Source organism: Oncorhynchus nerka, linkage group LG8, assembly GCF_034236695.1.
Source record: "Oncorhynchus nerka isolate Pitt River linkage group LG8, Oner_Uvic_2.0, whole genome shotgun sequence".
Taxonomy (NCBI): Eukaryota; Metazoa; Chordata; class Actinopteri; order Salmoniformes; family Salmonidae; genus Oncorhynchus; species Oncorhynchus nerka.
This window is the reverse complement of record NC_088403.1, coordinates 54,877,237-54,902,512: the sequence shown is the minus strand read 5'-3', so window position 1 is coordinate 54,902,512 and position 25,276 is coordinate 54,877,237. Positions and strand designations below refer to the sequence as shown.

At 41.7% G+C, this 25,276-nt stretch overlaps 1 protein-coding gene across 1 annotated transcript in view; it reads right to left on the bottom strand.

Annotated features, from left to right (window-relative positions):
* LOC115133596 (regulator of G-protein signaling 12-like) overlaps positions 1-25,276 on the bottom strand; it is a 72,572-nt gene that overhangs the window by 30,864 nt on the left and 16,432 nt on the right.

Sequence of the window (25,276 nt, the reverse complement as noted above, 5' to 3'; positions counted from 1 at the left end):
CACATGAACATGTTCGGAGATGCACACTCTCTCTCACACACACACACACACACACACACACACACACACACACACACACACACACACACACACACACACACACACACACACACACACACACACACACAGACAAGAGCCAAGTGGCATGTTCCCTCTCACTGGTGTCTGGTCAGACTAGAAGTCATAATGAGGAGCCATTAGTGCTTGCACTATAATAGGCCACTTTTCACATGCTAATTCAGGGGCTGAGTGGGCAATGAAAGTCTATACAAGACTATAGGCCATAGAGTGATCAGCAATTCTGACAAGCATCTTTGGAAAGAGAAAAAAATAATCACAAAGCCCAGGTGTAACCATTATGCTGATTCTGTTGCAAAACGTTTTGTCTGTTTACTCCAAACGGAAAATGCAAGCAAGAGTTTCTATTGGACAAATTCAAGTATGTCCCTCCCTGTTTGTTTCCATCTGGTTCTTAAACAGTAAACGGTTTCCGTAATGAATACACCCTCGTAGAATTTCATTACTGGCATATTTATTAGCGAAATGGTCTCTTCTCTTCACAAGAATAGGTTGATTTTATACAGCAGCTACAAATGTTTACTTAGCAAACAATTTGAAGACATTGCTGGTGAGAGAATGGCAGAAAACCAGGGATATCTGTTAAGATTGGTTTAGTAAGGCTAAAATAAAGGTTTACAGCTGAAAGGCAAATATTTTCAAATGCAGCAGAAGAAATTAGTAGAGCATCGTTCAGCTTGGTCCAAGAACACACTATTAATCAGTGTGTTGGAGGATTCATTTAGAAAGAGAGACTGATTTCCTACGAGGTTATGAGAAGCCACTTCAGTGTGAACATGCTGGTAGATACAGTCACCTCCAAAATGATTGGCACCCTTGGTAAAGATGAGCAAAAAATACTCTATATAATAAATTATACAAATACTGAGCTGTATTGTACGCTCAAAACAATTGAGAAATTCAATATTTCATAATTCAGTGAAAGAGATTTTGTTTAACAAGTCATTTCAAAATATCTCTAAAAGGGATAACGATGCAGCCTTTTTCTAAAATGTAAACATTTGATTGGAGAACACATTGGGAGGGATCTTTGACCATTCCTCCATACAGAATCTTTCCAGGTCCTTGATATCCTTTGTTTGCTCTTATGGACTGCCCTCTTCAATTCAAATCACTCCGGTTTAAGTCCGGAGACTTAACAAGGCCCCCAGGCCATTGCAAAATGTTGTACTTGGGGTTATTGTCTTGCTGGCCAAGTTTCAGCCTCCTGCCAGAGGCAACCAAGTTTTTGGCTAAATTGTCCTGTTACTTGGTAAAGTTCATGATGCCGTTGACCTTTAACAAGGGCCCCAGGACCAGTGGAAGCAAATAGCCCCATAACATCAAAGATCCACCACCATATTTTGCCATAGGTACAAGGTACTTTTCTGTCCACTGGATATGTCTAGACAAGGCACTTCCAACCAGGCTAATGCTTGAGATAAATCATATAGATGGCGCCGGAAGAAATGGCAGTCGTCTTATGGGCGACTAACCAATTGTGCTATTATGTGTTTTTTGTCACGTTATTTGTAACTTATTTTGTACATAATGTTTCTGCAACCGTATCTTACGGCAAAAAAGAGCTTCTGGACATCAGGACAGTGATCACTCACCTCGGATTAGACAAAGATTTTTTCTTCAACAAGCAGGACGCACAGGCTGTACTTCAGACACCTGACAAGGCCGAAATCCCCGTCATTGGCAAGCGAAAGAGACGCAGGTATAGAGGACACAGGGCGGGTGCCTCGTAAGGATCCGCTGACGGCGAGTGGGAAATCTGTCCTTACCGTCAATATTACTTGCCAACGTACAATATTTGGCCAATAAATTAGACGAGGTATGATCACGAATACCCTACCAACGGGTCATCAAAAACTGTAATATCTTGTGTTTCACCGAATTGTGGCGGAATGACAACATGGAAAACATTCAGCTGGCGGGACATACGCAGCACCGTCTAGATAGAACAGCACACTCCAGTAAGACGAGGGGTGTATATATCTGTGTATATTTGGAAACAACAGCTTGTGCACGAAATCTATGGAAGTCTCTAGATTTTGCTTGCGTATCTTATGATAAGCTGTAGACCACACTATTTGCCAAGAGAGTTTTCATAATTTTTTTTGTGGATGTTGATTTACCACCACAGATGGATGCTGGCACTAAGACCGCACTCAGTCAGCTGTATAAGGAAATAAGCAAACAGGAAACCACACACCCAGATGCAGCGCTCCTAGTGGCCGGGGACTTTAATGCAGGGAAACTTAAATCAGTTTTACCTAATTTATATTATCATGTTAAATGCGCAACCAGAGGGAAAAAAATCTAGATCACCTTTACTCCACACACAAAGACAAAGCTCTCCCTCGCCCTCAATTTGGAAAATCTGATCATAATTCTATCCTCCTGATACCTGCATACAAGCAAAAAATTAAAGCAGGAAGCACCAATGACTCGGTCTATAAAAAAAGTGGTCAGATGAAGCAGATGCTAAACTACAGGACTGTTTTGCTAGCACAGACTGGAAAATGTTCCAGGATTCTTCCGATGGCATTGAGGAGTATACCTCATCAGTCACTGGCTTTAACAATAAGTGCATTGAGGATGTTATCCCCACAGTAACTGTACGTACATACCAAAACCAGAAGCCATGGATTACAGGCAACATTTGCACTGAGCTAAAGGGTAGAGCTGCCACTTTCAAGGTGCGGGACTCTAACTTGGAAGCTTATAAGAAATCCTGCTATGCCCTCCGACGAACCATCAAACAGGCAACCTGCCAATACAGGACTAAGATTGAATCGTACTACACCGGCTCAGACGCACATTGGATGTGGCAGGGCTTGCAAACTATTACAGACTACAAAGGGAAGCACAGCCGCGAGCTGCCCAGTGACACAAGCCTACCAGACGAGCTAAATCACTTCTATGCTCGTTTTGAAGCAAGCAACACTGAGGCTTGCATGAGAGCATCAGCTGTTCCGAACTACTGTGTGATCATGCTCTCCGTAGCCAACGTGAGTAAGACCTTTAAACAGGTCAACATTCACAAGGTCGCTAGGATGTGTGATCAAAGCATGTGCTGACCAACTGGCAGGTGTCTTCACTGACCTGTCCCTGATTGAGTCTGTAATACCAACATGCTTCAAGCAGACCACCATAGTCCCTGTGCCCAAGAACACTAATGTAACCTGCCTAAATGACTACGGGCCCGTAGCACTCACGTCTGTAGCCATAAGGTGCATTGACAGGCTGGTTATGGCTCACATTAACATCATTATCCGGGAATCCCTAGACCCACTCTAATTTGCATACCGCTCAAACAGATCCACAGATGATGCAATCTCTATTGCACTCCACACTGCCATCTCCCACTTGGACAAAAGGAACACCACGTGAAAATGCTATTCATCGACGATAGCTTAGCGTTCAACACCATAGTGCCCTCAAAGCTCATCACTAAGCTAAGGATCTTGGGACTAAACAACTCCCTCAGCAACTGGATCCTGAACTTCCTAACGGGCCACCCCCAGGTGGTGAGGGTAGGTAGCAACACATCTGCCACGCTGATCCTCAACACTGGAGCCTAGTCTCTGTTTATCATCTATGCATAGTCACTATACATTAACTATACATTCATGTATATATTACCTGAATTAGCCCGACTAACCGGTGACCCGGACATTGGCTACCCGGACTATTTGCATTGTCTCCCGCCACCCCCCACCTGCCAACACCCTCTTTTACGCTGCTGCTACTCTCTGTTTATCATCTATGCATAATCACTTTAACTATACCTACATGTACATATTACCTCAATTAGCCCAACTGACCAGTACCCCCGCACATTGACTCTGTACCGGTACCACCTGTATATAGCCTCGCTACTGTTATTTTCACTGTCATTTTACAGTAAAAAAAAAAAAAAGTTTACTTATCTATTGTTTACCTAATACGTATTTTTTACTTAAAAAATGCACTGTTGGTTAGGGCCTGTAAGTAAAGCATTTCACTGTAAGGTCTACTACACCTGTTGTATTCGGCACACGTGACAAATAAAATTTGATTTGATTTGATCATTTTGGGGAGAGAAAAGTATTGCTATGCAAAATTAGCAAAGCTTAATGACAAAAGATTGCATAACAAGAGATCATTTAAATATCTTTGTGGACCTACTATTGGTCACAGCTGGGAGAAGCAATTTATGCATCTAAAATAACATCCTTCATTGATCAATGACTTGAGGAATATGACCAGACACATTTTGAACCCGCCCACTGACTGACTCAGTCTCAGAGTCAGTCAGTGGTAAATAATGTTGAACCATCTGAGGGTTAGGGATCACAGTCATGTGCACCCACTGTGGTCCATTCCATTTTGGGAGTGACGGTGACCATTTTTAATCCTTGCAGGGTTTTCCCTCTCTCACAGAGGCGAAACAAAGGGCAGTCCCAAGAACCACAACATCTAGTCTTCACTCAACAACCACAAGACTGCTGAACCAACCGTATACAGATGGGTCCTAAAAGCCACCTCTTGTGTGGTGGCTAGAACACATACAGCCAGGAGTCAAAGGGAGAGAAGATGAAGGGTTCAATAGAAAACAGAGAGGAGGGTGGGGGGTGGAGAGAGCACCCACTCAACTGTTGCTTCAGTAGATCTGTCAGTTAAAAGTACTAAAAGCACCACCTTTAAATACAGAGTAGTCGCCAGTAACCACATTTTATTCTAAACTACAGACAGCCATCATCTATGATATGACACACGTCTTGGTTAGTTTATAACTCATAAAAAGTCCCTACTGAAACCATGCAATTGGGTCATTCTACGAAAGTGGTTGCTTTCCAGTCCGCCGCATTAACCACGAGGAAAAACACATTAAAAACGTCAGATAATAACACAAAATATATGTTTTTGTTTTAATTGAAGTGTTTTTGTGTTAATAAAACATATGTAAGTCAGTTCTATTGCAAAAAAAATGCTTTATATATCATAGCTTGTCCCTCGGGTCAGGAGTCGTGGTTAAGTGACATTTAGAGTTGAAAATACATAATTTTTTTACACACTTTAAATGTCATAATACAAAGGAAAGAATTATAGTTATTTAGTGGATTACTAAACTAAAATATTAACTAAATATTATAAATAATTTACAGGGAATACCTCTCAATTTCATGTCCTTCGTGATACCCCATTATAAAAACCACCATAATAAAAACATGCAACATGCTTGCCAGCCTTTTACTGGGTCAAAGGTTCTTCGGAGGTGTGGCTGTTTTGAAAAGCACATGGTGAGTCTGCAATCTCTCTTCTATTAACAGTTTGATGATTAATTTGGTAATTTCATGTGAAGCCTTAAGATGTGTCACCGGTGTTCCACAGTTTACAGTAAAGGGAAAAGGGAATTTGATAAAAAATAATTGTGGTTTGAGCTACTATGGCCGCCATCTTTTCATTATCATGAAACTTTTCTGTCTTTGATTATATATTCAAATTAAATAGTCAAATTATATTCTGGAAAGCCTGAATTTTCATCCAAATATGGGTAATACCAGTGATAAAAACGCTACAGTTTTTTTTTGTATATGTTGTAAAATAGCAAAATACATTAAGCAGGCATGTTGTTAATTAACATTTTTAAGGGGTTGACTATTATCTGACTTAGTATTATTACTTTTTTAAACATAAAAATAAAATAGCTGGTCAAAATGCCACAATTTTCGTAGAACGTCCCAGTTATACAGGTGAGTGGTGGGAAGCATGGCGGTTAAGTTCAATGGGCCAGTAACTGAAAAGTTGCTGGTTCGAAACCCCAAGCCGACTAGGTAAAAAATATGCCATTGTGCCCTTGAGCAAGGCACTTAACCCTCATTGTTCCTGTAAGTCACTCTGGATAAGAGTGTCTGCTCAATGACTCAAATATCAACACAAAATCAGTCACTAGAGTAGAATGACATTTCAAGGCCTTGTGTTGTGTTACATTGATGGGAAAAACAGTTGAGATGTCAGCCATATCCTGTTCTCTAGGATGATGGACTTACCAACCAATCTTTCATTCATGTTGCCTCATAGGAGAGCATAATACAGCACATCTCATCATGACACATCGCGGATCATAGCCAACCAAGTACCTTCCCTCCTAAATCACTATGTGTCATATGAGAAGCGTTTCTGATGAACGATAATTATACATGTCAGATCATGTCAGGTTGCCTTTCACATATGTAGGCTACACTTTACGACAAATAATCCATAAAAAAATAGCAGTTTCAACACTCCTTTGATTTATCTCGCCACACCTACGAAAGTTGTCACACTGTTGATTCACGAAACAGAGTGTGTGCGTGCCTGTGTCTCTGTGCGTGTGTGTGTGTGTGGTGACTGCCCACAGTGGTTGCTGGAACTACACACACACACACACCTCTGTGTGTTTTCCAGCTCATTATTTCTTCCACAGCAGTACACCCCTGTGAAGAGATCCAGTGATGGCTGCCCACCTCTGTTGTCTCAACTGCTCTGCTCTCATCCTCTGTTCACACCTCCAGTGACTGGCTCTATCCATGGGTGGCACTAGGCAGCAGGGCCGTAGCTATATATGAGGACTCTGAGGTCAGGACCTCTGTAATTTGTAAAAAAATAAAATAAAAAAAATAATTAGGAACTCAGTCGGAGTCTCAACTTACTGTTGAGGGTTAAAATAAAAGGTGCAATTTTGAAACTCTGTTGTTCATCAGCTGGTAAATTTTTCTAGTTAGTCTAGACATCTAATCATGGCCCTTACCTCCAGGGGGGCCCACATTGATTTTGTTAGTCATCTCACTCAGATATCATATTAACATGGCATACATCATGGCAAAATGTGTCAAATTACAGGAAATTATATTTTAAAACTGCAGAAATTTCTCCCCACCCCATGGCAAAATGTGTAGAACTGCAGGAATGTAGCTATAAAACTGCAACAACAGAAAAAGCTCTGTAAAGCACATTTATTTGTTAACTTTTATTTAATCAAATGCTTTTTCTGCTAACAGATCCCTCTGTACGTATAAAATTATAGTTTTTAATCCCAAGTTGTTGTGGCTAATTGTATAGCTAATATGTAAATTGATTGAGATGAATGAAGCAAAAGCATCCAATATGATAATGGCTTGGCATCCAAATCAAGACAAGCGTATGACAGCCATGTGTAATGAACATACAGTTGAAGTCGGAAGTTTACATACACTTAGGTTGGAGTCATTAAAACTCGTTTTTCAACCACTCCACAAATTTCTTGTTAACAAACTATAGTTTTGGCAAGTCGGTTAGGACATCTACTTTGTGCATGACACAAGTAATTTATTCAACAATCGTTTGCAGACTGTTTCACTTATAATTCAATGTATCACAATTCCAGTGGGTCAGAAGTGTACATACACTAAGTTGATTTTGGCTTTAAACAGCTTGGAAAATTCCAGAAAATTATGTCATGGCTTTAGAAGCTTCTGATAAGTTAATTGACATAATTTGAGTCAATTGGAGGTGTACCTGTGGATCTATTTCTAGGCTTACCTTCATACTCAGTGCCACTTTGCTTGACATCATGGGAAAATAAAGAGAAATCAGCCAAGACCTCAGAAGAAAAATTGGAGACCTCCACAAGTCTGATTCATCCTTGGGAGCAATTTCCAAACGCCTGAAGGTACCGCGTTCATCTGTACAAACAATAGTAGGCAAGTATAAACACCATGGGACCACGCAGCCGTCATCAGGAAGGAAACATGTTCTGTCTCCTAGAGATGAACGTACTTGTGCAAATCAATCCCAGAACAACAGCAAAGGACCTTCTGAAGATGCTGGAGGAAACAGGTACAAAAGTATCTATATCCACAGTAAAACAAGTCCTATATCAACATAACCTGAAAGGCTGCTCAGCAAGGAAGGAGCCACTGCTCCAAAACCACCATAAAAAAGCCAGACTACGGTTTGCAACTGCACATGGGGACAAAGATTGTACTTTTTGGTCTGGTCTGTTGAAAGCATGGGGGTGGCAGCATCATGTTTTGGGGGTGCTTTGCTGCAGGAGGGACTGGTGCACTTCACAAAATAGATGGCATCATGAGGATGGAAAATTATGTGGATATATTGAAGCAGCATCTCAACACATCAGTCAGGAAGTTAAAGCTTGGTCGCAAATGGGTCTTCCAAATGGACAATGACCCCAAGCGTATTTCCACAGTTGTGGCAAAATGGCTTAAGGACAACAAAGTCAAGGTATTGGAGTGGCCATCACAAAGCCCTGACCTCAATCCTATAGAACATTTGGGGGCAGAACTGAACAAGCGTGTGCGAGCAAGGAATGCCTATAAACCTGACTCAGTTACACCAGCTCTGTCAGGAGGAATGGGCCAAAATTCACCCAGAAGCATGTGGAAGGCTACCCGAAACGTCTGACATAAGTTAAACCATTTAAAGGCAATGCTACCAAATACTAATTGAGTGTATGTAAACTTCTGACCCACTGGGAATGTGATAAAATCAATAAAAGCTGAAATAAATCATTCTCTATACTATTATTCTGACATTTCACATTCTTAAAATAAAATGGTGATCCTAACTGACCTAAGACAGGGAATTTTTACTAGGATTAAATGTCAGGAAATGTGAAAAAATGAGTTTAAATGTATTTGGCTACGGTGTATGTAAACTTCCGACTTCAACTGTATCCAGTGAGACAATGTACAACCACAATGATGTTAACACTCAACTTTTCCAATGTAAGCATTAACATATGGCAGCCACAGGCTATGCATACATTTCCAACACAAATGCAGGTTTGTCCTAAACCCTGCAGGTTTGTCCGAAACACCACACATTCAACACTGACCCAGGTACCAAACTGTTGCTCAGCTGAGATGTAGCTCAGATCACAGGCCACTGCCACCCAGCTGTAACTAGGTTGGTAGAGCATGGTGCTTATAACGCCAGCGTGGTGGGTTCGAGTCCCAGGACCACCTGAATGTAAAAATGTATGCACACATGACTGTAAATCACTTCAGATAAAAGCGTCTGCTAAATGGTGTATATTAGATGATGCCTGGCTATTCTTTAAAAGTGCCTTCCTCACCATCTTAAATAAGCATGCCCCATTCAAAAAATGTAAAACTAGGAATAGATATAGTCCTTGGTTCACTCCAGACCTGTCTGCCCTTGACCAGCACAAAAACATCCTGTGGCGTTCTGTATTAGCATCGAATAGCCCCCGTGATATGCAACTTTTCTGGGAAGTTAGGAACAAATATACACAGGCAGTTAGGAAAGCTAAGGCTAGCTTTTTCAAACAGAAATTTGCATCCTGTAGTACTAACTCAAAAAAGTTCTGGGACACTGTAAAGTCCATGGAGAATAAGAGTACCTCCACCCAGCTGCCCACTGCTCTGAGGCTAGGAAACACTGTCACCACCCATAAATCCACTATAATTGAGAATTTAAATAAGCATTTCTCTACGGCTGGCCATGATTTCCACCTGGCTACCCCTACACCGGTCAACTGCCCGGCACCCTCCACAGCAACCCGCCAAATCCCACACCATTTTTCCTTTACCCAAATCCAGATAGCTGATGTTCTGAAAGAGCTGAAAAATCTGGACCCCTACAAATCAGCCTGGCTAGACAATCTGGACCCTCTCTTTCTAAAATGATCTGCCGAAATTGTTGCAACCCCTATTACTAGCCTGATAACTGGCTACAGGTTATCTACAAGTCTCTGCTAGGTAAAGCCCAGCCTTATCTCAGCTCACTGGTCACCATAGCTGCACTCACTCATAGCATGCGCTCCAGCAGGTATATCTCACTGGTCACCCCTAAAGCCAATTCCTCCTTTGGTCGTCTTTCCTTCCAGTTCTCTGCTGCCAATGACTGGAACGAACTGGAAAAATCTCTGAAGCTGGAGACTCATATCTCCCTCACCAGCTGTCAGAGCAGCTCACAGATCACTGCACCTGTACATAGCCCATCTGTAAACAGCCCATCTATCTACCTACCTCATCCCCATACAGTATTTATTCATTTATCTTGCCCCTTTGCACCCCAGTATCTCTACTTGCACATTCATCTTCTGCACACCTACCATTCCAGTCTATAAATTGCTATATTGTAATTACTTCGCCACCATGGCCTATTTATTGCCTTAACTCCCTTATCTTACCTCATTTGCACTCACTGTATATAGACTTTTTCTTTTCTTTTGTTCCGCCATATTATTGACTATGTTTTGTTTATTCCATGTGTAACTCTGTGTTGTTGTATGTGTCCAATTGCTATTCTTTATCTTGGCCAGGTCGCAGTTGTAAATGATAACTTTTTCTCAACTAGCCTACCTGGTTAAATAACGGTGAAATAAATAAAACTACATTTAAAAAATATTATTTTAAAGACCAGAGTTGTAGAAGAAGTTAAAACTATGGCAGATCACATCCCACTTCTTCACTTGTTTAGAAGGGTTTGGGTTAAGAGATATTCTCTTTCTTGATCACACAGAGAGAAATGCCTTTTCAACCTTCACGCAAGTTGAAGCAGTTCCTCTGTCTCACAGCACAACTGTGAAAACAAACGTTACCACAATGAATATGATTCCCCACTCCAGACTGATGTTAGTGAGAGAGAACGCCCGACACAGCTGTTTTGAGTGGGAGGAGAGGATAGAGAAAGAGAGAGAGGAAAAGATAGAAAAAGAACGAGAGAGAGAGTAATTACTAAAGCAGATGCTTTAACAAAAACAGGAGTCCTTTACCACCACAAGACAAAAGAATGAAACTCTCCTACGAAGTTCTCAGAAGTTTACTTACGGTGTTGAAGTACCAGGCTTTCTTGAAGGAGAGTCTCTTTTTGAGACTCATTGTTCTCGGAGTCTGGTGTATGTTAACAGGCAGACAGATATGTGTCTGAGCGCATACCTGAACACTCCCCACCAGGGGAGGAGCTTCAATGCAGCCAATAAGGGGAGCCCCCAAGAATGTCTGTCATATCATTAAAAAAATGGTGACAAAGAAAATAAAATGATATGGTAACACTTTACTTGACACCCGATGTCATAACACTTCATGACAAGGTCATAACCATGTCATAATGTCATAAAAACCGACATAACTTGTTATAACCTGTCATAATATGGTCATAACACTGTCATGACCCATATATTTACACTTGTTGTGACATATATTGTGTTATTTTATGGCTGGTTATGACACCTACATAATAAGCGTGCCACATTTATTCAAATTCGTTTTTTTCTCTGCAAAGAAGTTTCCTTTCATTTGAAAGCTTGTTTCTAAAATCCTTTGTTGTTGTTGTAATGTATTCTTTACAGTCATGTTTTTTCATCATATTTTAAACTTGTAGAAACACTGACACTGTCATGAAGCATTATGACCATCCTGTTTCACTTTACTTGGACTAAGAAAATACACTTTATGAGACTGTCAAGAAGTATTACGACCATCATAATCATATAAGCCAGATAGGCCTATCACGTAAATCTCCTTATATCAAATCAAATCACATTTTATTTGTCACATGTGCCGAATACAACAGGTGTAGACCTTACAGTGAAATGCTTACTTAGAGACCCCAGACCACAGCCACCCAACTGTAGCTCAGTTGGTAGAGTATGGTGCTTGTAACACCAGCATGGTGGGTCAGTCATCAGTCAAAAAGAGGGTGTCTTGTCCTGCACTTGAAATCTGCTCCTGCATTAATCCCAGATTACAGCATTGGGGTAGGTGCACGTCTGACATCAATATGTGCGCAATTACAATGATAATTTAACATGGTCAAAACATTTTTTTAAATAGATAACATAAACATACAGTTGACACGTAGGCTTTGGTGTATGGAACGTTCTGCCTTGTGTGGTAGGTTTTGTGGGTTTTGACACTCTTATGCAGGTGTCATAACCAGCCATAAAATAACACAATTTATGTCACAACAGATCTAAATATGTCAACTGTTATGACATATTATGATATGACCGTGTCATAACATGTTATGATGCTGGGTGTCCTGTAAAATGTTACCTTTTATATCTGCATTTATATAAGATATTACCTCGCATATCATTGGCGCATTCGTCCATTGTCATGGATTCGCATAATGCATTTTAGGATCCGACCAATCTGTGACAGTCTGCTCATCTGCGTCAGATCTAGCCGGCTAGCTAGCTAAAAATCGGAGCTCTGGCTAGAATGGAACGTAGGTATAAACCTGGGTCTGAAATGCGAAGAGAAAAGGAAGGGAAAACCTGGTCACATGGGCCTTTAACACATTTATTTAGTCAAGTTGAGCAGCATGACAAGATTGAGACTAACAACAATGTCCCTGACACTGACAGTGAATGTGGTGACCGTGTCAATGACAGGAGAAGCAGCTGCATGGCAGCATCAAGCGAGGAAAGAGTGCTCTGAGTCCGACAGCTAGCACCGAGGCCAGGTCAGGAGGAGGATGTTGAGCAGGGGAGGAATGACAGTGTCACCGGTGAGGACCTCATTGTAGGAATAACAACGAGGGAGTCCCCACGGGAGTGAAAGCTTCGCCGCTGGTCCCCACCCAAATGCTGCCACCATGTCTGTACAAGTCAGAGAGAGCCGGAGGAATTTGAAGAGGTACCGGACCGGAGGACCTCAGTTCCCCTATACTCCTGCGCTCACTGTTGCCGTGGCAACCCACATGAGCAATACAGTACATTCAGCCTCCGCAACCACAGTGCGTGAGGGATTCGGATGAAATAAAACACAAACCCCTGCTCCCTCCTCCTCGAAAAATGTCAAACCACATTGGCCGCTTTCCTATTCTTTTGTTTCCAGACACAGTTTTCTATATGCATTGCCTTGAGAGGGCTTGAGTCACCGATACATTGAAACCAGATGAATTTTCAAATAAGATTTATCATTTATCCTCATCAGGTTGCACCGTTCAGCTATAATTTGATCCACCATAACTATCAACTCCAACTACAAAAGCAATCGACCATTTCTATAACCAAGAAAACAATGTATGATTTAATGAAAATAATCCTGTCAACTATTTGACTGGTTCTACTAGCAGTTTTTCCTTTCCACAAAAGAGAAGGAAAATACGTTTAGAAACCTTTGGCATTGGAGTCGGACTGAGTCGCAGTTCTGATGTTCTTTGGCAATCTCTGGGATCTGTGTGCAAATTGCTTTGGAACCCACTCTATTTTCCCAAACATGGGTGGCCCATTCCAATGTTTTTTCATAGCTGATGGACAAGCCTTATTCCATTTCATTCCTCTCTTAACACAGAGTTCCCATCATTTCATCATGGCCTGGAAGTGCCGTGTAAGCCTGGTTTCACATGCAGTACTTCTTAACATGTTAAGATTTCACAGAGGATTGTTTTATGTCCTAGTGCATTTGAACATGGTATATTATGGTCTATTAATATTTATCATGTGAACGTCCTCTCAGTCATGGTCTGTGTCAAACGAGAGAGAAAAAAGAGAGCGAGAGACTGACAGACAGACAAAGAGACAAAAAGTGTGTGTGTGTGTGTGTGTGTGTGTGGTAAACGAAAATGAAAACAAAGACAAAACAGTCATGAATAAAAAATAATTAACTAAACCGCTTGAAAAACTAAAACTATTCTGAATCTATTATCTTTGACTGCACAACTAACTAAAATAACAAATAAAAAACATAATGAATTATGTTCAGTTTGAGTTTTTTTTCCAAATTGTCAGCAAAAATGTTATGGGGTTTTCAAGCTTTTGTGGGCTTTAAGCCTCTGAATCTGCTACCAGGAGATGGCGATGTTTCAAATAGACCTTGCTTATGAATCACTATCACCACAAGAGACTGGACTCAATGTTGTAACTATGAGAATACATTTCTTTAAAAGGGGGTAACATTTTAGCCAATGATAAGGCAGAAGTGAATAACAGGCACAACTCCGATAAAACATTGTTTTCTCAAAGTTGCCGGGATGCCACGTGCATCCGCTTATATCAGTACATTTGTAAAAACCTAAACATTACGAAACTTCTATTCGATCAAATAAGCTTTATGTATTCGACACTCTCTCATTGACCTCCATACAAAAAAAATCTCCTTTTTGACGGGTTAATGCTTATTTTTGGAGCAAAGTCAGCCCTCTGGCTTCGCCTCTACCTCTCTGCTATCACTAGCGATCACTAGCTACAGTATTACTAGCTATCAGGGAAGAAATCCGCTGGGTAACTAGCATAGCCAAAGGGCGAGAACGCCAGGATAGTGGGTTCAATTCCCAGGATAACCCATACATAAAATATATGCACGCATGACTGTAAGTAGCTTTGGATAAAAGCGTCTGCTAAATGGCATATATACTATTAATATAGCATGTGTACAAATTGACTAAATAACCAATCCATTTGTTTTTATTTAATGTGCAGCATCTTTTTAGATCAGTTCCTCATCCAATTGTCATGCTTACGACTCTTGCTTACTGACTGAGAGCTGAAAGAAGAAAGCCTAGCAGAATATTCCCACACTTTATGCTTAATGACATTTTCCAAAATGCCTAAGCCTGTTCCAACCATTGTCTATTGAGTCCCAGTGGTTGTAATACTCAAAATGAAGGCCTCCCATGATGAGACTCCATAAGATGGAATCCGCAGCAGGGGAGACAGCATCACTAACCACCCCACGGCCCTTCTTATTGTTTTGTTGACGAAGCGGAGGAGAGGAGCGTCGCCCAAAGTGGTAAAAAAATGTGCAGTACATATTCTGCTGGTCCATCGCATGTGTAATGATGTCCGAAGAGGAAACAACTGTTTTTGTTGTTTGCAGAAACCTTTTTGTTGTTGTAATATCGCAAACGGATGTGACAGCTTTACCATTAATGATTCCAGCTTTAATAATCCCTGAGCCAACACTCCCAACAACCAAATCAATTAGTCAGATATTTCCTTTCCTCCCTATACTCTATTCCTATGCGAACACTCCAATGTCAACAAGACCTCGGCAGCACTCGTCAGAAGTTCAAAACAAAGCAATCTCCAATTGAAGCAGACAACTAATCTCTTCCTGCTCTCTTATGGCAGACTAAAAACTATTCCTCTGAAAATAACATCAAGAGAGGGGTTTGGAAGCCGCTTCCTTTGACTGATAAGATGGAAAATGCATTTCTTCCCCAACAAAGAGAGGAGAAGAAGAGAGAGAATAGAGACTCCTCTGGCAATATGTGAGCAAGTGAAGATACGCCCCCAGACAGAGCGACAGCATTGTGTTGTGTGCTTCAAAATGTTTTCACTGGGAAATCTGTTTAGCCACAACGTCCCTGTAGGTCTGCTAGACACTGTGTAACATCAGCTCAAATCTGATGATGAGCTCATGAATGATGATTGGGTGACAGTGAGGGATAGTAAACAAATTGAACGCAATTAGAGTAGTCTCTCCCTAAATGTGCCATCTACTTCCTAAAGGCAAAGTGGGCATGTAAGACCAAGGCTAAAACTAAGAGGATTATTCCTAAAAAATCTGACCATGGCTTGCATACAGTCAGTGTTCATACATTTTTCATGACTTCAATGGGTGATCATTCATTGCTGGTGTTTGGATGTAGCCTAAAGCACTTATCTGGGGCTATTTGTTTGCAAATTCAATAAAATGTCTACTTGTTTTGAATAATTCTACTACAAAGATCTTCTCACAAGCATACACAATGTCGCAGCCTAAATATCTTTGCTTTGAAGAGCAGCAAGGAAGGACCATGATCAGGTCAAACAAGGAACTGGAGTCCACTGGAACCAATTAGCTGTACACAACCATTCAGCCTTTGGTGTAATCAATTCCAGAAACAAAGACCTTTAACTGTCATTTAAGGTCAGTCTGATTTGCATGTGAACAACAACCATTGTCCTGCTGCGTTTCATCTCCTAATCTCCCTGATCTGTGCTAATCACAGTCATTCTTCTTTAAGAAGAATTGGCTCTCCAATTAGCCGTTACAGCCGCAGCAGATGGGGTCGGCTCCAGTCTGGACTTAAACTGGTATGTGTTAAACTGGTATGTTATTGTAGACTGTGAGCTGTGTGTGTGTGTGTGTGTGTGTGTGTGTGTGTGTGTGTGTGTGTACATGTATGCGAGCACGCCCGTGTGTACGCCCACACGTGTGTGTATGTGCAAGTCTGTGTCTATACACTACATATACCAAAGTATGTGGACACCTCTTCAAATTATTATTATTATTCGGGTATTTCAGTCACACCCGTTGCTGACAGGTGTATAAAAACGAGCACCCATCCAATCTCCATAGACAAACATTAGCAGTAGAATGACCTTACTGGAGAGCTCAGTGACTTTCAAGATTCCACTTTTCCAGTTCAACAAATGTCAGTTTGACAAATGTCTGTCCTGCTAGAGCTACCCCAGTCAACTGTATGTGCTGTTATTGTGAAGTGGAAATGTCTGGGAGCAACTACAACTCAGACGCGAAGTGGTAGGCAACACAAGCTTACAGAACGTGACCGCCGAGTGCTGAAATGCATAAAAACAGTCTGTCAGTTGCAACATTCACTACCAAGTTCCAAACTGCCTCTGAAAGCAACGTCAGCACAAGAACTGTTCATCAGGAGCTTCATGAAATGGGTTTCCATGGCCGAGCAGCCACACATGGCCGAGCAACCAAAGATCACCATGAGCCATACCAGTAAAGTTTGCCGCCATTGGTCTCTGGAGCAGTGGAAACGCGTTCTCTGGAGTGATGAATCACGCTTTACCATCTGGGAGTCTGACGGACGAATCTGGGTTTGGCAGATGCCAGGAGAACGCTACCTGCCCCAATGCATAGTGCCAACTGTAAAGTTTGGTGGAGGAGGAATAATAGTCTACGGTTGTTTTTCATGGTTCTGGCTAGGCCTCTTAGCTCTAGTGAAGGGAAATATTTACGCTACAGCATACAATGACATTCTAGACCATTCTGTGCTTCCAACTTTGTGGTAACAGTTTGGGGAAGGCCCTTTCCTGTTTCAGCAAGCCCCTGTGCAGAAAGCAAGGTCCATACAGAAATGGTTTGTCGAGATCGGTGTGGAAGAACTTGACTGACCTCAACCCCATCAAACAACTTTGGGATGAATTGGAATGCCGACTGCGAGCCAGGCCTAATCGCCCATCATCAGTGCCCGACCTCACTTATGCTCTTGTGGCTGAATGGAAGCAAGTCCCCGCAGCAATGTTCCAACATCTAGTGGAATGCCTTCCCAGAAGAGTGGAGGCTGTTATAGCAGCAAAGGGGGGTGACCAACTCCATATTAATGCCCATGATTTTGGAATGAGATAATTTTGGTCATGTAGTGTATATATCTGTGTCACTGTTAGACAGGTCATACTAGGGCAGCCATGACACGTTAGCTGGGAGTGTTACTGTGTTAGCATTCCTCTCACTGGAGATGTTTACCTTTCTCATTCCTGATGCTCTACATCTCTCAGGGTCAGACACACCAAACCCAGACTATATAACAGTCAGAACTGAGTGTTTCTTCCTTGTTCCAGAGACGGGTAATATCAATTTAACCCCGCCTGACCCTTCGTATAGGTACAGTGACCTAATGTATTTCCGAGGCATGACATTCGCTCCATTAAGCAATTGCTAGTGTCGCTCTGAATGCAGATGGAATGTAAAAAATTGATAACTTAATTGAGAATAGATTGGATAACATCTGACATCTCAAACTATCATAACAGGCTTACTGTACAGTGTGTGACGTTCAACGTTGAGCTGAAAACATCTTTGCAGTAAATCAGTTGAGGAACATTGAGGAAGATCGAACTGGTCCACTCAAGAAAAATATTCAGACATCACAGCCTTGTTGACTATGACGGAGGAGAGCCTTGAAGGCGTGCAGAGTTGGCCACATTAGACCCCAACACGCCCTCGCCCTGCTTTCTCCCCCACAGCTACACAAGAAATGGGCTTTCCAAACTGAAACCTTGCACTTGTAATTAGCCCTAGATTCTTCCCCCTTAGTCTCCCAAAAATAGCCCCACTACAGAGAGAGAAAGCTTGAAGGGTTTCATGCAGTGTTTAAAAAATCAAGGGTGATCTTATTATAGCATTAAGGGCCACGCCCCATTTGTCATTCGTCTAAAAAAAAACAAGATTTATGTTTTCTCAACAAAATAAATATATATATTTTTTGAATTAATATATTTAACAAAAAATATTGTTCAAAACAAACAGCAGCAGCATCTCCGCCTCCGTGGGTGCATAGGCTTTGCGAACATTGCTTGGATTGTTTTGCCAGCTATTGGCTATGATGGGGAACTGCTAGCATAAATTATAACATCACAAAGTAAATGGACATCCTGGGGGCGCTCAAATGTGCATTCAGTCAGAACTCCCTCCCAATACATCTCTCGCGCCAGACGCCTTACTTCCGCACGTGGCTTACTGCCCCCCCTCCATGTTGTTCATCAGGTTCTACTATAGGTGAAAGGGCGACATGTGTGGACTAAAACAGCATAAAACCGGGTGTATCACAAAGCATGATCTAATTAATTAGCCAGCAACAGTAATTTTCAAACACATTGAGAAATAGTTTGGTAATTTTTTTTGGGGGGGGGGTCGAATTAACCAGTTATCTACCTTTGATAAGCAGCTATCAAGTCTTTCTAAACTCAGTTCTGACTAACTCGTAAATGTGAAGTTATTTCAGAATGAACTTTAACTGGCTAGCACATCATGCTTTGTGACATTATGTAAGCTAGCTATCCCCAGTTATATAATATGTTTTCACTTATTGCATCTGCATGCTTGTTGCGTTCTCCCTGGTGTACTCGTTCGTTTGTGAGCTGGCTGCTCATTTTAAATCTAATCTGGTCAAAACTGAGGCAGCACGTGCAGCATTCGGTTTTGATGTGCAAAACTGAAATTGGTGTATTTACGCTGTGTTCAAATGCACAGATCACTTTATATACTGTATCTTCTCAAAGAAACTAATGAAAACTTGGCATCATATTTCTGTCATGCTGCTTTGCACCTAGTACTTAGCCAATCAGAGGCCGCCACCGGTGGTTTTGTTTTAGCCTATGATGATGAGAGGGCCTTGTGATTTGTAAGCTTTGAGTTTTTCAGTGTGTAACTAGACTAAGGGAGATGGACTGGGCCTTGACATTGAAATAGTCCCATTCCCTGACTTTCTGCTGAGTGTAATATTCAATTCCGTGACCTTGTGATCCAGTGCCTTGTTGGTTCTTCTGGTCATACTGCAGTGGCTACACTATACGAAATACAATCACGTTACCAAATAATTTATAGTTTTGCTATGAAGTTCTACAGTAGCCTCAACAGCACTCTGTAGGGTAGTACCATAGTGTAGCCGTGGGACAGCTAGTTTCCGTCCTCCTCTGAGTACATTGACTTCAATACAAAAACTAGGAGGCTCACCCCCTTCCACAGACTTACACAGTAATTATAACAACTTACGGAGGACGTGCTAACATGATTGCAAAAGAGTTTTCTAATGATCAATTAGCCTTTTAAAATGATCCACTTGGATTAGCTAACACAACATGCCATTGGAACACAGGAGTGATGGTTGCTGATAATGTCGCCTCTGTACGCATATGTACAGTTGAAGTCGGAAGTTTACATACACCTTAGCCAAATACATTTAAACTCAGTTTTTCACAATTCCTGACATTTAATCCTAGTAAAAATTCCCTGTATTTGGTCAGTTAAGATCACCACTTTATTTTAAGAATGTGAAATGTCAGAATAATAGTATAGGGAATGACTTATTTCAGCTTTTATTTATTTTATCACATTCCCAGTGGGTCAGAAGTTTACATACACTCAATTAGTATTTGGTAGCATTGCCTTTAAATTGTTTAACTTGTGTCAAACGTTTTGGGTAGCCTTCCACAAGCTTCCCACAATAAGTTGAGTGAATTTTGGCCCATTCCTCCTGACAGAGCTGGTGTAACAGAGCTGGTTTGTAGGCCTCCTTGCTTGCACATGCTTTTTCAGTTCTGCCCACAAATATTCTGTAGGATTGAGGTCAGAGTCTTGTGATGGCCACTCCAATACCTTGACTTTGTTGTCCTTAAGCCATTTTGCCACAACTTTGGAAGTATGCTTGGGGTCATTGTCCATTTGGAAGACCAATTTGCGACCAAGCTTTAACTTCCTGACTGATGTCTTGAGATGTTGCTTCAATATATCCATATAATTTTCCATCCTCATGATGCCATCTATTTTGTGAAGTGCACGAGTCCCTCCTGCAGCAAAGCACCCCCAGAACACGATGCTGCCACCCCGTGCTTCACGGTTGGGATGGTGTTCTTCGGCTTGAAAGCATCCCCCTTTTCCCTCCAAACATAACGATGGTCATTATGGCCAAACAGTTATATTTTTGTTTCATCAGACCAGAGGACATTTCTCCAAAAAGTACGATCTTTGTCCCCATGTGCAGTTAAAAACCGTAGTCTGGCTTTTTTATGGCGGTTTTAAGGCAGTGACTTCTTCCTTAGTGAGCGACCTTTCAGGTTATGTCGATATAGGACTAGTTTTACTGTCGATATAGATACTTTTGTACCTGTTTCCTCCAGCATCTTCACAAGATCCTTTGCTGTTGTTCTGGGATTGATTTGCACTTTTCGCACCAAAGCACATGTATCTCTAGGAGACAGAATGCGTCTCCTTCCTGAGCAGTATGACGGCTGCATGGTCCCATGGTGTTTATACTTGCGTAGTATTGTTTGTACAGATGAATGTAGTACCTTCAGGTGTTTGGAAATTACTCCCAAGGATGAACCTGACTTGTGGAGGTCTACAATTTCTGAGGTCTTGGCTGATTTCTTTTGATTTTCCCATGATGTCAAGCAAAGAGGCACTGAGTTTGAAGGTAGGCCTTGAAATACATCCACAGGTACACCTCCAATTGACTCAAATGATGTCAATTAGCCTATCAGAAGCTTCTAAAGCCATGACGTCATTTTCTGGAATTTTCCAGCTTAATGTATATAAACTTCTAACCCACTGGAATTGTGATACAGTGAATTATAAGTGAAATAATCTGTTTGTAAACAATTGTTGGAAAAATTACTTATGTCATCCACAAAGTAAATGTCCTAACTGACTTGCCAAAACTATAGTTTGTTAACAAGAAATGTGGGGAGTGGTTGAAAAACGAGTTTTAATGACTCCAACCTAAGTGTATATAAACTTCTGATTTCAACTGTAGATATTCCATAAAAATCTGCATTTTCCAGCTACAATAGTCATTTACAACATTAAAATGTCTACACTGTATTTCTGATCAAACACATGTTATTTTAATGGACAAAAATGTAGCTTTTCTTTCAAAAACAAGGACATTTCTAAGTGACCCCAAACTTTTGAACTGGAGTGTACGTTGTAAACTTTAATTGATAGGCTAGGTTGTACCAACCTCTTGATGGGTATAGGGAAAATTTGAGTATAATGTTAAGTAGCCTAAACCTATCGATGTTACTTTGAGCTGGGTGAAAAGAATATGAATATGAACAGTTATCCAATATCCTGTAATAAAAATAAGGCCATGCTCATAAAAAAAGAATCGTCCTCCCTCATCTTAAAACGGCACCGACCACCACTGTCATACTGGGAACCTTAACTGGCTGGGGGAGTCTGGGAGAGAAAACGGGGATGGGGGTTTCGGTTAAGTCAGTCCCCATAGGGGAAAGGCAAACAGATGTCGTCGTCTAGTTAGTCCTCATGGGTATTTGGCATGGGGACAAGTTTGGGGCAGCTCTCAGAGGGGCAAAAATAGACGTTTCTGGAGGGAAACAGACAGAGACAGTGTGGATTGCTGTGTTTATGTACAAACTGTTACAGAGACTGAGTGGCTGAGAGTAGGGAGAGTTATATGTTCCCCTGTATAAAAATAAACTTGAAATATTATAACACACTGGTGTCATCTAATCCAATTTAGCTTCCAAAGGCCAATCAATCTATCCATCCTTTGAAGCACCCACATCTTCCTACTAGAGAGTTGTTGCCCGCAATGAAATAAATGCAATGAAATAAATCTGAAATACTTATGTTAAGTAATCCTAGTATTTATATCTATATGCTACTTCTTATCCACCCACCCATGTGTGCTGCGCCTTTGGGGGGATTAGAATGTTGCATCAGTGATGATATCAGGCAGGTCTCAGATCAATTTTCCTTTAATAACCTCCTACAGGGAACGGGGGAGGGTAAACTGAACCTAGATTTGTAATTTTAGGGGCAACATACACCTCAAGCGCCTCTGGAAATACCATGACCACATACCATGTGCTGTACTTTATAGTACAAACCACAGGAGTTACTGTTTTGCTCAACAGAAAGCAACTAGGTCACACAATAGAATTCTGCATTAGTCCTGTGTGGCTCCGTTGGTAGAGTGCTTGCAACAGCAGGGTTGTAAATTTGATTCCCACTGCGGCAAGATATGAAAAAGTATGTATGCAGTACTGTAAGACGCTTGGATAAAAAGAACATGCTAAAAGGAATCATTATATTAACCTACATCCTAGATTTCAATCCATTGATATGTGTCGATAAGTTATTGAAATATCTCACGAGCGAGAAAAGCACAGCAAAGCCCTAGCAAAGCTCTCACAATAGCGTCGAGGGGGGGAGGACTTGTCTTATTCTATCGATGGTGCTAAGGAGACAGGACCTTGGCATTGTTTCTCAACTTTCTCTGCCAACATATGGCCAAAGATAACAACAAACGCGTTCATTCCCTGCATTATTGAAGAACCGCATTCTCTTAGCACGCTAGTTCTAACACGACACCACCTCTTACTCCAGTAAGATACACGCCCGTACGAAGCAGACACAGGTTTGAGGTTAAAGACAAATAAAAACTTTTTTTTTAAACAAGTGTGTACTAGTTTCTCTCTCCGACATGTTCAAACCGTTTCCTTTCATGAGAAACGGTGTCCTAGTTCCATGGTTTTCCTTCATTGAGTTACTTCCACACCCTTGGCAGGAGATGTACTGCAAACGATGCAGTATGAAGAAATGGATGAAAAGTAGAAATAAATAAAAAATCAATTGGAATGTAAATAGTGTGGGTGGGTGGGTAGATGGCCTTGAATCATACTGCTTTATTCCCAGAGCCTGCCTATATCTCAGATAGGAGGAGGCTATTCAACACAACCAGGTAAATGGGACAAAACAGAGCTGACTGTTGCCAACTAATTTAATACATCTCCTTTCCCACCAGGCAGTTGGCTAAATGTTGACAGAATGATGTCATGGTTTTGGTGTCACTGTGATGACATCATTCAGTTTTGAGCTGGGTGTACTATGCACAATAACCAACCAACCACACGGTCAGTGTGGGAGTACACAGTACTGTATTTCTGACCTCAGTTGGTCAGACACTGCTTTTCTTCTGTGGTCTCGAGGTGGTCAGCAACCGCTGTCGCATCTGTCTGTTTGGTCACAGAGTTTCCATCCTCTGAGTTCTGCAGCTAACTGAATCTGGAGTCCAATGCAGCTAGCCATTTTTCCAGTCTGTGGGCAGAGAGGCAGCTTATTTAACGCAATGAAACCTCTGCAGGAGGAAAAAAAGCGCACCGCTGTGAAGAGGCATTTAGGAAATGTCAGGCCACTTGCTCTTTACATCCCATAATGCTGTGCCCGAGGACACATTTCGTGAGAGCAACTGTCCACCCACACGTCGACGCTCTCATCCTGTGACGTCTGCGAGATAAAAGCGTGTCGTGATCTTCCCTCGACTGCTAATCCTTCCAAGAACACACCATTTCTGCAACGCCTTTCAAGTCACAGCAGCAGCATCATAATGTCCCAAGCAGAATCCAGAGGTATACCGGTACATACGGTGTATCTCTATATACGGCTCTGGCTGATCCCATACATTTAGATTAGACAAAAATAGACCAGAGACAGAACATATACCAAAAACAGATGTGCCACCACTAGTTCCTTTAAGACAAAAACATAACTGACTGTCTAACAGCAGGGGGTGAATCAGTGCACAGTAAACAGAGAGGGGCAGAGCAAAACCACATGCAACCACATCAAGTTCAACCTCAACTTAAGCTGCTATGGGCAACCCTAAAAATAACATTGTTCTCCATGTCGGTTGGGTCCTTAAGGTTGGGTCCTTTACACCAAAACTGTGCTGCACTCCTCCAAACAACACTAATTCATTTGAAATGGGTCACTAGCCAAGGGACTCCAAACACAGCGCCGCTCAGTCAACTGTTCATAAAGAACACTTGATGAGAGTCGACGATGAGAAAAATCACTCATCACTTCACAAAACCCTTTTAGTATGCCTGATTTAAATTCAGTTTGTGTCCCCGGTCCCAGTATTCAGGAAGCAGGACAGTATCTCTGTATAGAACTGCACAGTGTGTCACATAGCCACACACACATGCAAGCTCTGTTAGAGGCTGGAGCTGACCAAAACATTCCTCTGAAGGAACACACAAGCTAACCACTGTGAGGCACTTAAACAGTCAAATATGAGTTACAAAGAGCCCAAAGAAGGCAAGAAAACTGTCAGGGAGATGCAGGAAGACACCACAGCACAGAGATAAGCATGAACTATAAAAGCAAGAAGAAGAGAGAGAGAGATGCTCAATGAGTTTGATGAGAATACTTACAGAGTTGAGAGTTAAAGTTTGCTCCATGTATGGCGCTGTGTGCAGCTTGTGTTTGGCTTGTCTTCAGTGCTGCTGCAGCTCCACACGCCTGGTGTGTGGAAACAAGTCCATTCGTCAGCTCACTCCGCGGTGTGTGTGTGTTTGCAGCCAGGGAGCGCTAAACTCAGGCGGAGAGCGGCAGTCCAAGATCCTGACAGCTACTGAGAGTTCAAACACACTCCCCCTGCTGCTACTGTGCCTTGCTTCCTCTCTCCCTCCCTCCCTCTCTCACTCCCTACCTACCTCCCTCCCTCTCTCACTTTCCTCTACCCACTCTATCATCCTTCCCTTTCCATTTATTTTTCTCTCCCTCTGTCTTCATCCCTCCTCACAGTTCCTGCTACGCCCACAAAGTGGATCTCTTAGCCTCAGGCAGGCAAACCAAGCTTTGTTATCCAGCCTATGATGTGTGAGGGAAGCTTAGACTCACAGATAAGGGAGGGCCATCAACTCTTGGCACACACATAGGTACACAAAATAGCATACACTCACAAGCATTCCTTCACACTATTTGTAATGCATTTGTACACATAG